At 37.3% G+C, this 15,243-nt stretch overlaps 1 protein-coding gene and 1 pseudogene across 1 annotated transcript in view; both read left to right on the forward strand.

Moving 5' to 3' along the window:
- The first annotated feature begins 1,735 nt into the window (after window positions 1-1,735).
- The window catches only part of CLTCL1 (clathrin heavy chain like 1), a 131,745-nt gene continuing 118,237 nt past the window's right edge, over window positions 1,736-15,243 (forward strand). The window contains exon 1 of the mRNA XM_042909892.1: window positions 1,736-2,077. The gene's annotated coding sequence lies outside the window, so the exon portion shown is untranslated. The remainder of the gene's footprint in view (window positions 2,078-15,243) is intronic.
- Window positions 8,106-9,660, forward strand: LOC122203264 (annotated as a pseudogene).

Here is a 15,243-nt window from a genome sequence, read left to right on the forward strand (position 1 = left end):
TGTTCTTATCCTGTTTTTACGATTCTCCCTCTGAATATGATTTTTGTCATTTTTATTAGAATGTGTCTTGAAAAAGATCTCTCTCTTTTTTGAGAGAGAGAGAGAGAGAGAGAGAGAGAGCGAGCACCAGTGGGGGCAGAGGGGCAGAGGGAGAGACTCTTAAGCAGGCTCCATGTTCAATACAGAGCCTTACACAGGGCTCAATCCCACACCCCTGGGATCATGATGTGAGCTGAAATCAAGAGTTGGATGCTCAACCAACTGAGCCACCCAGGCACTCCTTGAAGAAAATCTCTTTAAGTTGAGTTTGTTTGGTGACCTATGAACTTCATTAGCTTAGTAATCTAAATCTCTCCCCAGATTTGAGATGTTCTCAGCCAGTATTTCTTTAAATAAACTTTCTGCCCTCTTCTTTCTTCCCCTTCTGGAGCACCAATCATTTACAAATTCTTCCTTTTGGTGGTATCCCATATATCATGTAGGCTTTTGTCACTCTATCATTTTTTAAAAATTCTATTCTGACTAGATAATTTCAAAGTTCCTGTCTTGAACTTACAGGTTCTTTCTTATGCTCAATCCATTCTAATGTTGATGTTCTCTATCTCATTCTTCATTTATTATATTCTTTAGCTCCTGAATTTTTGTGCAGCTACTTTTTATTATTTCTATCTCTCTTTTTTAAAGGTTTTATTTTTTTAAGTAATGTCTACACTCAACGTGAGGCTCAAACTCATGATCCTTAGATCAAGAGTCACATGCTCTTCTGACTGAGCCAGGCAGTGGCCCCAATTTCTATCTCTTTTTTAAACTTCTCATTTTGTTTGTGTATATTTTCCTTATTTCACTGAAATCAGGTTTTTTGTAGCTCAATGAAACAGCTATTTTTAATTCTTTTTTGTACCTTGAAACAGCTATTTTTAATTCTTTATTAGTATATCTCAGATCTGCATGTCTTTGGAATTGACTACTAGTAAATTGTAGTGATCCCTGAGTGGTGTTATGTTTCTTTGATTTTCCATAGTTCTTGAAGTTTTGTGTTGATGTCTTTGCATTTGAAGTAGCAGTCACTTCCTCCAGTCTTACTAACTGCACACAGGAGAGAAATACCTCTGTCAGCTCTGCTAGTGATTCTGAGGCTTTCTTGGTCCTTCTATGGACATGCTTACTGTACACTTTTTGCTCCCTTTGATGGCAAAATTATTAAGTTTGTATGCCTTTTCTCAACCCTGAAATGCACCAGGGTGGGTGCTGACAGTCTCTTTTTTTCTTTCCCAAGGGTGGTGGAAAAAAATTTATGTTTGTTGTCTCTCCCTAGCCTGCAGTTTGGGGCTGCTTTCTTTGCATGCTCACAAGCCATCTGCCAGAGCTTGCTCTTACCACCACCATTGAGAACAAACATAGGGAGCCAACCATAGGATGTGGCATGTGGGCGAGGTACACAGAGTTCTGGGGGTGCCTATGGACCAGATTGCAGGCATCTGCAGGTGAAACATCCTTAGCAGCTTGTGGGTGGGCTTTTTGATGGAGAATGCAATGTGGTTGATAGGATCTTCATTCCTTTAATGTCCTCCAGGAGTCCTATCTGCCACATTCCCAGCCTCTTCCTGGCCCTCCAGTTATGTAACTCATGATTCAGTACTCTGGCTGGCATGAGGAATAAATAGGCCCCTTTGGCAGCATACTGCACAGCTAGGAAAGCCAGGTGCTCACTCAACACTCTCACTTTCCCCTGCAGGAGAAACCACAAGCTGAGAAGATATCTTGGCCCTGAGCTGTGCCACCTTGGAGAAGGGGTGATGCAGATAAGTTAAAGTGTTCCTCTTGCCTTCTCCAATGCATCTAAATTCATATTTTTTGCTTCAGTGGTATGATGGAACTTCTCCACTGGAAACTTGGACTTCCACAAAGACTATTTCCTATAATTGATTGTCTAAGACAGCGTTCTCCAGGGGCTCATGGACCATGGCCAAGAGGGGCTGGAGTCAGTTCTTGGGTCACTGCAGGGTTCCTGTGAGGACTAAGGTCCATATGCCTATTACCTGATGCACAGTGAGCAAGACTCCTCCTGGATCCATTGGTATGTAGTACTGGATCCCATAGACTATAGATGGATGCCAAATTGTTGTTGTTGAGGAGGGTCACAAATGAGAGGAATATTATTAAGCCATCTTTCTGATGCCACTCCCTCATTTATAATATAAGCATTTACTGCTAAAATTCCCCTCTCAACATTGCTTTGGCTACATTCCACAAATTTTGTTATGTTTAATTTTTATTTTTGTTCAGTTCATTGTATTTTTTAAAATTTCCCTTGAGCCTTTGTCTTTCATCCATGGATTATTTTGAAGTATATTGTTTAGTTCCCAAGTATCTAGGGATATCCTGTTATCCTTATACTGTTGATTTCTAGTTACTCAACAAATTTTAAATTTGTTGAGGTTGTTTTATAACCTAGTATATGGTCCATTTGATTTATATTCCATAGGTGCTCGAAAAAAATGTGCATTTTGTTGTCACATGGAGTATTCTACACAACTCTATGAGATCCTGTTTGTTCCTCTTTTCTTCTCTTAGCTGATTTTAAAAACAATTGTATGAAACAATATGTTTATAATGTTTCTTTGGGCATATAACTTATAGAAATATAAAATACTTGCCAATAATAACACAAAGGAAATGGGTGCAGCAAAATTGTACTGAGCTAAAGAAATTACTCCAGATGCCAACTCAAATACACAAGAACAAATAAAGAGAACTGGAAATGATAATAAAGAAGGTAAATATTTTTTAAAGCTATAGATACGTATTTGCTCTCTTTCATTTTCTTATTTTAAAAGCCATTAAATTATATGAAGTAATAATTACAACAATGCATTTAGAGCTTAACATGTGTGAGGTATAATATATATAACAGTAATATCACAAAAAGGGGGAAAGGAATAGTGCTATATAGTTATGTTTATGTATCTTACTGGAATTAAGTTAGTATAAATCTGAACCTGCCTCTGATAAGTTAAAATGTGTATAGTAAGTCCTAGAGTGACCACTAATGATATATATATATATATATATATATATATATATATATATATATATAATGAAATCATTGAAGATGTTCATCAAAAAGTTAAACATAGACTTGTCATATGATCCATTAATTCTACTCCAAGGTATAAACCCTAAAGAATTGAAAACAGGGTATGCCAGTGTTCATAGCAGCATACTTCACAATAGCCAAAAAGTGGAAATAACCTAAGTGTCCAATCACAGATTAATAGATTTTTTAATGTGGTATATACATACAATGGAATATGCAACTAATATCATTCTGATACTAAAACCAGACAAAGACATCACAAGATTTCAACAAGGTGTCAAGACAATTATATGGAGGAGAGAAGTTTTTTTCAACAAATGGTATGGAGACAACTGGATAGTGAATCATAATTTGCTGGCTTCAGGTTGACAGCAATAATAATAATATATTGTGGGATTTAATAACGTGTATGACAACAATAGCACAGATTACAAGGGGATAAATTTGAAGTATGTTTAAATTATTTTTTTTATAAAAATTTTAAATTATTTATTTTTGAGAGAGAGACATGAGAGAGAGTGTGAGTTGGGGAGGAACAGAGAGAGAGAGGGAGACACAGAATCCAAAGTGGGATTCAAGCTCCGAGCTGTCAGCACAGAGCCCGGATGCAGGGCTTGAACTCACGAACTGCGAGATTATGACCTGAGCTGAAGTTGGAGGCTTAACCGACTGAGCCACACAGGCACCCCATTAAATTATTATGCTATATGTGAAATACTATTGTATTACTTGAAGGTAAACAGTGACAAGTTAAATATGTATAAAGTCTAGTGCAACCACTAAAAATAAAACAAAAATAACAGTTATACTTATTAAAGCCACAATGGAGATAAGTGGCATTATAAAAATACACTGTTCATTCCAAACAAGGAAGAACAAAAATAAGTAAACAAGGCAGGAAAAAGTAGTAAAAAATACAGATAGGACAAATGAAAAAAAAATAGCAAGGTGGTAGACTTAAATCCAAGCTAATCCATAATCAAATATAAATGGTATGAAAAATATAAGTGGTATAAACACTCTGAATTAAAAGGCATGGATTTTCACTTTGGATAAAAAACAGCAAACTGCTATAAATACTGCCTATAAGAAACCCACTTTATACATAAAACAAATAGGTTAAAAGTGAATGGATGGTATGCGACATTGTGAATATAACTAATGCCACTAATTGTGCACTTAAAATGGGAAAAATTATGTTATATGTATTTTAACACAATAAAACAAATAGTAAAGTTAAAAAGTGAAAGATTAGAAAATAAATTATGGTAACAGTGTAGAAAAAGATTAACATAGCTAGTTTGACTGCTATGCTTTGATAGCATCTTTTTTTTTTTTTTTTTTTTTTTTTTTTTATTTTATTTATTTTTGGGACAGAGAGAGACAGAGCATGAACGGGGGAGGGGCAGAGAGAGAGAGGGAGACACAGAATCGGAAACAGGCTCCAGGCTCCGAGCCATCAGCCCAGAGCCTGATGCGGGGCTCGAACTCACGGACCGCGAGATCGTGACCTGGCTGAAGTCGGACGCTTAACCGACTGCGCCACCCAGGCGCCCCTGATAGCATCTTACAAGGTTGGTCCTCGGCTGTTGTCTGGAAACTTAGATTTCAGGAGAATTTCTACCATTAACTGGTAATAGAGGATTGTTGAATCTAAACTTTTTGTACAAACAATATGGTATATGCTGAACACTTGCTTTCATCCTGGCAGTCTGGAATTTGATTATTCACCAGAATAAAGTTATCTTGTGATCATACCCCAATCAAAATCTTGGGCATTTAGTTTCTAATGACCTCTCTTGATAAACAACATTTCACGCAGGTTGTGACATCTTTTGTTGGGGGAACTAAGCATGTCCTGTGTGACTCCACTAGGACAAGAGTCTAGAACCCCGCACTTAGTTTCCCCTGAACTGCACCCCAGTGTGCACTTGATTTATAGATTAAATTTATTCCTAACCAAATTTCAATCAGCTTTTTTTTGAGAAACTGCCAAACTGATTCTGTAATTTATTCAAAAATGCAAAGGAACTAGAAAAACCAAAAAATTTTGAAAAAAAGAACATAGTTGAAAGACCTACACTGATTTTGAGTTACTTTAAAGCTAGTCATATTGGGGTGCCTGGGTGGCTCTGTTGGTTAAACGGCCGACTTTGGTTCAGGTCATGATCTCATGGTTCATGAGTTCAAGCCCCGCATTGGGCTCTGTGCTGACAGCTCAGAGCCTGGAGCCTGCTTCAGATTCTGTGTCTCCCTCTTTCTCTGCCCCTCCCCCACTCACTCTCTGTCTCTCTCTCTCTCAAAAATAAATAAATATTTAAAAAGTTTTTTAAAGCTCAGTCATTAAGACAGTATGATATTTATACAAAAACATATAAATAGATGAATGGAATAGAATAGGGCATGCAGAAATAGACCCAAAGGTATATAGTAAATTTATTTTCAACAAAGTTGTCAAAGTAACTCAATAAAGAAAACATATTATTTTCAACAAATGGTGCTGGAACAATTTGACATCCACTTGTTTAAATAATGAACTTCAGTTCACACCATATCATTTTTTTTAATCTCAAAATGGGGTAAAGACCTAAATATAATATTTTTTTATAAAAGCAACTGGGATTCTTAATGATAACACAAAGGCATGAAATATGAAGAGAAATATAAAATATATGTCATCAACATTAAAACATTGGAGTGAAGTAAAGGAAGATAGAAGAGTAAGAAGAATCAGGAATCTGTCTCTCCACAATCTGTCTTTCCACAAAAATTATACTGGCAGAAATCATCTGATGTAAGTATTTTGGAACTCAAGTCTATATGGATGATTACAGCTTCCTGGGGAAAGCTTGGCTAGTAAATTGCAGTTTATTTTTATTAATTTCAGTTTTAGCACAGTAATGGCTACCCATTTTCCATCCATTGAAGCCTACAGCAAGCAGGCAAATCTATGTTCCTGGTGTGGCTTTCTGGAACCACCATGGACAATAAGGACCTTGTCCCCAAATATTAGTGTTTGGTATTCCCACTGTGAGCAATAAGGGCTGCAATAAGCAATTCCCACTGTGCCCACTGTGGGCAATAAGGACTTTGTCCCCAAATATTGGTGTTTGGTATTCTGATTTTTTTTTAAGGCAAGTATTTTTGTTTTGTTTTTATTTTAGGGAAAGAGCATGTACACAAGCCAGGGAGAGGGGCAGAGGGAGAGAGAGAAAGAGAGAATCTCAAGCAGGCTCCACACTCAGCATGGAGCCTGATGCAGGTCTCAATCCCATGATCCTGGGATCATGACCTGAGCTGAAACCAAGAGTAGGATGCTCAACTGACTGAGCCACCCAGGTGCCCCAGTATTCTGATTTTTGACTGCTGCTTCTGACCACTGAGATGCAGCCCAGAGGCTGGCCACTGTTGTTTTAACTTGCACCAGTTGAAATTCCTAGCAAAGGACTGAAGAACAGTCCCTGGGGTATTTTTTCTCTCTGTTTCTTTTTACCTTTTTTTTCCCCTTCGAGAGTCAGACATTTAAGGATTATGACATTCAAAATCAGACATGTATACAGGGAAATTTAGAAAACTTCTATGTATACCCATGGAAACAGAGTGTCAGAAAAGAACTGAGAAGATCTCGAGCTTTCATCTCAGGCTAATCACAAGCAAAGACACCCTTGAACAACTTTAAAAACAGAGAGAGAGAGAGAGAGAGAGAGAGAGAGAGAGAGAGAATTCTGGAGAAGGGGAACAATCTGATTCCAGAGTTTCCACATTATGAAATTCAAATGTCCAGTTTCAACAACAAAAAATCACAGACATACAAAAGGGAAAAAGAAAAACAGTAAAGTATAGACCATTTAAAGGAACAAAATAAATCACCATGAGCTGTCTCTGAGGAACCACTGACATCGACTTATTAGACAAAACATTAAATATGACTTTCTTGGGTCACCTAGGTGCCTCAGTCAGTTAAGTGTCAAACTCTTGATCTCAGCTCAGGTCTTGATTTCAGGGTCATGAGTTCAAGTCCCATGCTGGGCACTGCGCTGGGCATGAAGTCTAGTTAAAAACTTTCTTAAAGATGCTAGAAGAGCTAAAGGAAAACATGGGAATAGACAGGAAGATGATGTATGAACAAAATGAGAACATCAATATCAAAAAGAGGTAGAAATTTAAAAAGAAATTCTCGAACTGAAAAGTACAATAAATGAAATAAAAATTCACTGGAATGTTTTAAAAGTATATTGGAGCAAGCAGAAGAAAGAATTGGCAAACTTTAAGATAAGGCTATTGAAATTATTTAGTTTAAGAAATAGAAAGAAAAAGGAATGGAGAAAAGTGAACTGAGCCTAAATGACCTGTGGGACACTATAAAACAGTCCAACATATATGTTGTAGGAATCACATAAGTAGAAAATAGTGAGAAAGGAGCAGAAAGAATATTTGAGGAAATAAGGATAGAGAACTTCCCAAATTTGGTTTAAGACATGAATCTACAAATCTAAGAAACTCAACAAATTCCAACTAGTATAGACAAGCCAACAAAACCCCCCACACATTATAGTCAAACTATGAAAATCCAAAGACAGTCTTAAAAACAGCAAGAGGGAAACAGCTCCTCACCAGAAGGAATATCAATAAGGTTATCAACTGATTTCTCATGAGAAATCTTGGAGGCCAGAATGTAGTGTGCTGATATATTCAAAGTGCTGAAAGAGAAAAAAAAAAAAAAAAAAAAAAAAAAAAAGAAAGTCCATTATTATTTCTATATTCAGCAAAACTCCTTCAAATATGAGGGAGAAATTCTGACATTCTCGGATAAACACTGAGGGAGTATGTTACCACTAGAGCTGTTCCACAAGAAATGCTAAAGGGAATCCTTCAAGTTGAAATGAAAGAATGCTAGTAACTCAAATGCTAGTAACTCAAAACTATATGAAGAAATAAAGATTGGTAAAGCTTGTGGATCCTTCCTGTGCTGCTTCTCTCTTTTGCTCAGGCCTGTGGTGCTGGCAGGATGGGCAAGTGTCATAGTTTTCATACTTCCAGGAAGCTCCATAGCCAACGACAAGATCAGAAGTGATAAACATGCCAGAAGGCCCATTTTGGCACAGCCCTGAAGGCCAACACTTTTGGTGGCACTTTCCATGCAAAAGAATTGTGCTGGAAAAAGTAGTCCTTGAAGCCAAATAGCCAAATTCTGCCATTAGGAAGTGTGTCAGGTTCCAGCTAATCAAGAATGGCAATAATAATAATAATAAAAATAATAATAATAATAATAATGAACTATTGGGACCACATCAAGATAAAATCTTCTGCACAGCAAAGGAAACAATCAGCAAAACTAAAAGGCAACTGACCCAATGGGAGAAGATATTTGCAAACGACGTATCAGATAAAGGTTTAGTATCCAAAATCTATAAAGAACTTATCAGACTTACCCCAAAAACAAATAATCCTGTGAAGAAATGGGCAAAAGACATGAATAGATAATTTTCCAAAGAAGACATCCAGATGGCTAAAAGACACATGAAAAAATGCTCAATATCACTCGTCATCAGGGAAATACAAATTAAAACCACAATGAGATACCACCTTACACCAGTCAGAATGACTAAAATTAACAACTCAGGCAACAATAGATGTTGGCAAGGATTCAGAGAAAGAGGATCTCTTTTGTACTGCTGGTGGGAATGCAAACTGGTGCAGCCACTCTGGAAAACAGTATGGAAGTTCCTCAAAAAATTAAAAATAGAACTACCCTATGATCCAGCAACTGCACTACTAGGTATTTATTCAAGGGATATAGGTGTGCTGTTTCAAAGGGGCACATGCACCCCAATGTTTATAGCAGTGCTATTGGCAATAGCCAAAGTATGGAAAGAGCCCAAATGTCCATAGATGGATGAATGGATAAAGAGGATGCGGTATATATATATAATAGAGTATTACTCAGCAATCAGAAAGAATGATCGTGCAATTTGCAACTACATGGGTGGAACTAGAGGGTATTATGCTAAGCAAAATTAGTCAGAGACAAATATACTACTTTACTCATGTGGAATTAAGATACAAATAGATGAACATAAGGGAAGGGAAACAAAAGTAATATAAAAACAGAGAGGGAGATGAACCATAAGAGACTCTTAAATACAGAGAACAAACTGAGGATTGCTAGAGGGGTTATGCGTGGGGGGATGGGTTAAATGGGAAAGGGGCATTAAGGAAGACACTTGTTGGGATGAGCACTGGGTGTTATACACAGGGGATGAATCACTGCAATCTACTCCTGAAATCATTGTTGTATAATATGCTAACTTTGATGTAAGTTAAAAAACAATAATAATAAATTAATAATTTTTTTTAAAAGAATGGCAAAAAAAATCACAGCCTTTGTACTCAATGGTGGTTGTTTGAATTTTATTGAGGAAAATGATGAGGTTCTGGTTGCTGGGTTTGGTTGCAAAGGTCATGCTGTCAGTGACATTCCTGGAGTTCACTTTAAGGTTATTAAAATAGCCAATGTCTCTCTTTTGGCCCTATACAAAGGCAAGAAAGAAAGACCAAGATAATAACTTTTGATGATGAAAACATGGCAATAATAAATTTTCATTTACCAAAAAAAAGGAAATAAAGATTAGTATGTGACAATTATAAAAGCTAGTGCTATTGCAATTTTTCCTTGTAACTCCATTTTTTATTTTCCACATTATTTAAAAGATAAATGCATAAAAAGAGTTACTAATCTATGGCATTGAGCACCAAAAATACAAATATATAATTGTTGACATCAGTAAAAGGAGGAAGAATGAGCTGTATAGGAACAGATTTAAGTTGATATAAATTCAAATTAGATTGTTATAAATTTAGGATACTAAATTTAATCCCCATGGTAAGGACAAAAATGTATTTATACAACATACACAAAAGGATATAAGGGAATAAAGATTTTACTACAGACGGGTGCCTGGGTGGCTCAGTCAGTTATAACTTCAGCTCAGGTTATGATCTCATGGCTAGTGGGTTCGAGCCCCTAGTCGGACTCTGTGCTGACAGCTCAGGGTCTGGAGCCTGCTTCAGATTCTGTGTCTCCCTCTCTCTCTGCCCCTCCCTCCCTCCCTCCCTCCCTCCCTCTCTCTCTCTCTCAAAAATAAATAAACATTGGGGCGCCTGGGTGGCGCAGTCGGTTAAGCGTCCGACTTCAGCCAGGTCACGATCTCGCGGTCCGTGAGTTCGAGCCCCGCGTCAGGCTCTGGACTGATGGCTCGGAGCCTGGAGCCTGTTTCCGATTCTGTGTCTCCCTCTCTCTCTGCCCCTCCCCCGTTCATGCTCTGTCTCTCTCTGTCCCAAAAATAAATAAAAAACGTTGAAAAAAAAATTTAAAAAAAATAAATAAATAAACATTAAAAAATGTTTTTAACTTTACTACAGAAATAATCAACTGAACACAAAAAAGGCAATAATAGAATGAGATACATGAAAGTCCTATAAAGCATATAAGAAAGCAGTAGCAAAATAGCAGAATTCCTTCCTTATTAGTTTCTACTTTATGTAACTAAATTAAACTCTGCAGTCAAATGAGAGATTAACACAATGGATTAAAACACATGATCCAACTATATGCTTCCGATAAGTGGCTCACTTTCAGTCCAAAAACTCAAATTGGTTGAAAGTGAAAGGACAGAAAAGGATATTCCATGCAAATAGTAAATAAAAGAGAGCTGGAATGATTATACTAATATCAAACAAATAGACTTTAAAGAAAAAAGATTACAATAGACAAAGATATTGTATGTTAAAAAAGGTTTACTACAGAAAAAAGATACACTATTTACAAACCTAGTAACAGACCCTCAAAGTATATGAAGGAAAAATTGATAGTACTGAAAAGGGAAATAGTACTACAATAACGGTTGGAGACTTCAATAGCTATCTTTTAAAAAGAGATAGAACAACCAGACAGCTGATAATAAGGAAGTAAAGCAATTGAACAACACAAGAAACCAACTAGACCTAACAGACATAAACCAACACTCCACCCAAAACAGCAGAATATATATTCTTCTAAAGAGCACTTGGAAAATTCCTAAATAAATTAGGTCACAAACAAGTCCTGATAGATTCTTTAAAAAAATTGTTTAATGTTTACTCATTTTGAGAAAGAGAGAGAGCACAAGCAGGAGAGGGGCAGAGAGAGAGAGAGGAACAGAGGATCCCATGCAGGCTCCACAGTATCAACACAGCCTGACATAAGGCTCAAACCCACGAACTATGAGATCATGACCTGAGCCAAAGTCAGAAGCTCAATCAACTGAGCCACCCAGGCATCTGCCTAATTGATCTTTTAAAATAGATATCATACAATGTATTTTTGCTTACAATAAGAAGATGAGGGGTACCTGGGTGGCTCAGTTGGTTAAGAGTCCGACTTCGGCTCAGGTCATGATCTCGCAGTTTGTGGGTTCAAGCCCTGCATCCGGCTCTGTGCTGACAGCTCAGAGCCGGGAGCCTGCTTCGGATTCTGTGTCTCCCTCTCTCTCTGCCCCTCCCCGCTCATACTCTGTCTGTCTCTCTCTCTCTCTCAAAAATAAATAAACATTGAAAAAAAATTTAAAAAAAAGAAGATGAGGGGCGCCTGCGTGGCTCAGTCGGTTAAGCGGCCGACTTCGGCTCAGGTCATGATCTCACGGTCCGTGAGTTCGAGCCCCGCGTCGGGCTCTGTGCTGACCGCTCAGAGCCTGGAGCTTGTTTCAGATTCTGTGTCTCCCTCTCTCTCTGACCCTGCCGCATTCATGCTCTGTCTCTCTCTGTCTCAAAAATAAATAAATGTTAAAAAAAAAAAAAGATGAAGTTAGAAATCAATGACAGAAGGAAAAGGGAAAAATTCACATACATGTGGAGATTAAACAACACACTCTTCAACAACAAAAAGGTGAGAAAATCATGAGGGAATAAAAAGTACTTGAGTCAAATAAAAAAGAAAACACAACATATCCAAACTTATGGGATACCACAAAAGCAGTTCTCAAGGGAAATTTACAGTTGTGAATACCTACATTAAAAAGGAAGAAAGATCGGATGCCTGGGTAACTCAGTCGGTTAAGCATCTGACTGCACCTCAGGTTATGATTTTATGGTTCATGAGTTCGAGCCCTGCTTCAAATGAGCATGAGCCCCACTTCTCTCTCTCTCCCTCTCCATCTCTCTCTCTCTTTCTGCCCCTAGTGGGATTATCTTCCTCTCTTTTCCTGTCTCTCTCTGCCCTTTGTTCACTTGTGCTCTCTCTCTCAAAAAAAAAAAAAAAAAAAAAAGAAGAAGAAAGATCTCAAATTGATAACCTAACTTCTCCAAATCAAGGAACTAGAAAAAGAGGAGCAAACTAAATCCAAAGCTAATAGAAGCTAATAGTGACATAATTAAGATTAGGATGAATTTAAAATAGAGAAGAGAAAAATAATAGAGAAAAATGATGAAACCAAAAGTTAGTTCTTTGAAAAGATCAGCAAAACTGACAGCTTTAGAGTGAGAAGGAAGAGGCAAAAAACTAAAAATATTAAACTGGGGACATTACTACCAATCTTACAGAGATAAAAAAAATATAAGTATATATCTGTAAAAAATTGTATGTCAACAGATTATATAATTCAGAATAAATGGACAAATTCCTTGAAACACACAGTTAGCTATCCTGACTCAAAGAAAATCCCAAAAGACCTATTATAAGTAAAGAGGTTTAATTAATAATTTAAAACCTCCCAAATTTCACAATGAGTGAAATCGTATGGTGTTTGTCTTTCTCTGATTTTTTTGCTTAGCATTATACTCTCTAGCTCCATCCATGCCATTGCAAATGGCAAGATTTCATTCTTTTTTATGGCTGAGTATTATTTCTTTGTATATATATTCTACATCTTCTTTATCCATTCATCAGTCCATGGACACTTGGGCTATTTCCATAGTTTGGTTATTGTAGATAACGCTGCTATGAACATCAGGGTGCACATATCCCTTTGTATTAGTATTTTTGTATTCTTTGGGTAAATATCTAGTAGTACAATTAATGGATCATAGGGTAGTTCTATTTTTAACTTTTTGAGGAACCTCCATACTGTTTGCCAGAGTGGCTGCACTAGTTTGCATTCCCACCAACAGTGTAAGAGGGTTCCCCTTTTTGCACATACTCCCAACACCTGTTGTTTTTTGTGTTAACTGTAGCTATTCTGACAAGTGTAGGATGATATCTCATTGTAGTTTTCTAATGTTTATTTTATTTTGAGAGTGGGGGAGCATGAGTAGAGGAAGGTCAGAGAGAGAGAGAGAGAGAGAGAGAAAGAGAGAAAGAGAGAGAAAGAGAGAAAGAGAATCCCAAGCAGGCTCTGTGCTGACAGCACAGATGCGGGACTTGATCCCACAAACCATGAGATCATGACCTGAGCAGAAATCAATGATCAGTCACTTAATGACTGAGCCACCCAGGTGCCCCTGATTGTAGTTTTAATTTGTATTTCCCTGGTGATGAGTAATGTTGAGCATCTTTTCATGGGTCTGTTGGCCGTATGGATATCCTCTTTGGAAAAATGTCTATTCGTGTCTTCTGCCCACTCAACTTTTTTTTTTTTTTTTAATGTTTATTTATTTTTGAGACAGAGAGAGACAGAGCATGAACGGGGGAGGGTCAGAGAGAGAGGGAGACACAGAATCTGAAACAGGCTCCAGGTTCTGAGCTGTCAGCACAGAGCCCGACGCGGGGCTCGAACTCACGGACCGCGAGATCATGACCTGAGCCGAAGTCAGCCGCTTAACCGACTGAGCCACCCAGGCGCCCCCCCACTCAACTTTTTAATTGAGTTATTTGATTTTTGGTTGTTGAGTTTTATAAGTTTTTTAAAAATATATTTAGGATACTAACCCTTTATCAGATATGTCATTTGCAACTATCTTCTCCTATTCCATGGGTTGTCTTTTAGTTTTGTTGATTGTTTCCTTCACTATGAAGAAACTTTTTATTGTGATAAAGTTCCAATACTTTATTTTTGCTTTTGTTTCCCTTGCCTCAGGAGACCTATCTGGTAAAAAGTTGCTATGGCTGATGTCAAAGAAGTTACTGTCTGTATTCTCTAGGATTTTGATGGTTTCCTGTCTCACAATTAAATCTTTAGGCCATTTTGAATATATTTTTCTGTATGGTATAAGAAAGTGGTCTAGTTTCATTCTTTGGAATGTTGCTGTCCAGTTTTACCAATACTATTTGTTGAAGAGACTGTCTTTTTTCCTTTGAACATTCTCTTCTGCTTTGTTGAAGATTAATTGACCATGTAGTTGTGGGTTCATTGCTGTGTTTTCTGTTCTCTTCATTGATCTCTGTGTCTACTTTTGTGCTAGTACCATACCGTCTTGATCACTACAGCTTTGTAATATAACTTGAAGTCTAGAATTGTGATGCCTCCAGATTTTCTTTTCTTTCCTTTCTTTTCTTTTTTTTAGTTTCAGGTGTAGAATTTAGTGATTCAGCACTTACATACAACACCCAGTGCTCATCACATATGCCCTCCCTAATCCCCATCACTCATTTAACCCATCCCCCCACCCATCTTCCCTCCCAGGAACATCATTTTGTTCTCTTATAGTTAAGAGTGTTTTATGGTTTGCCTCTCTCTTCCTCCCTGCCCATGTTCATTTGTTTTATTTCTTAAATTCCACATATGAGTAAAACCATATGGTATTTGTCCTTCTCTGACTGACTTATTTCACTTAGCGTAATACTCTCCAGCTCCATCCATGTTGTTGTATGTGACAAGATTTCATTCTTTTTTATGACTGAGTAATGTTCCATGAGAGAGAGAGAGAGAGAGAGAGAGAGAGAGAGAGAGAGAGATAGCTCTATACACACACACGCACACACACACCATATCTTCTTACCCATTAATCAGTAGATGGACATTTGGGCTCTTTCCATAATTTGGCTATTGTTGATAATGCTTCTATAAACATCAGGGTGCATGTATATCCCTTCAAATCAGTATTTTTGTATCTTTGCATAAATACCTAGTAGTACAATTGCTGGATCATAGGGGAGTTCTATTTTTAACTTTTGAGGACCTTCATTTTTAAGGACTTTTTGAGGACTGGTACAGAGTGGCTGTATCAGTTTGTAT

The sequence above is a fragment of the Panthera leo genome, chromosome D3 (assembly GCF_018350215.1).
Source record: "Panthera leo isolate Ple1 chromosome D3, P.leo_Ple1_pat1.1, whole genome shotgun sequence".
NCBI classification, from domain to species: domain Eukaryota; kingdom Metazoa; phylum Chordata; class Mammalia; order Carnivora; family Felidae; genus Panthera; species Panthera leo.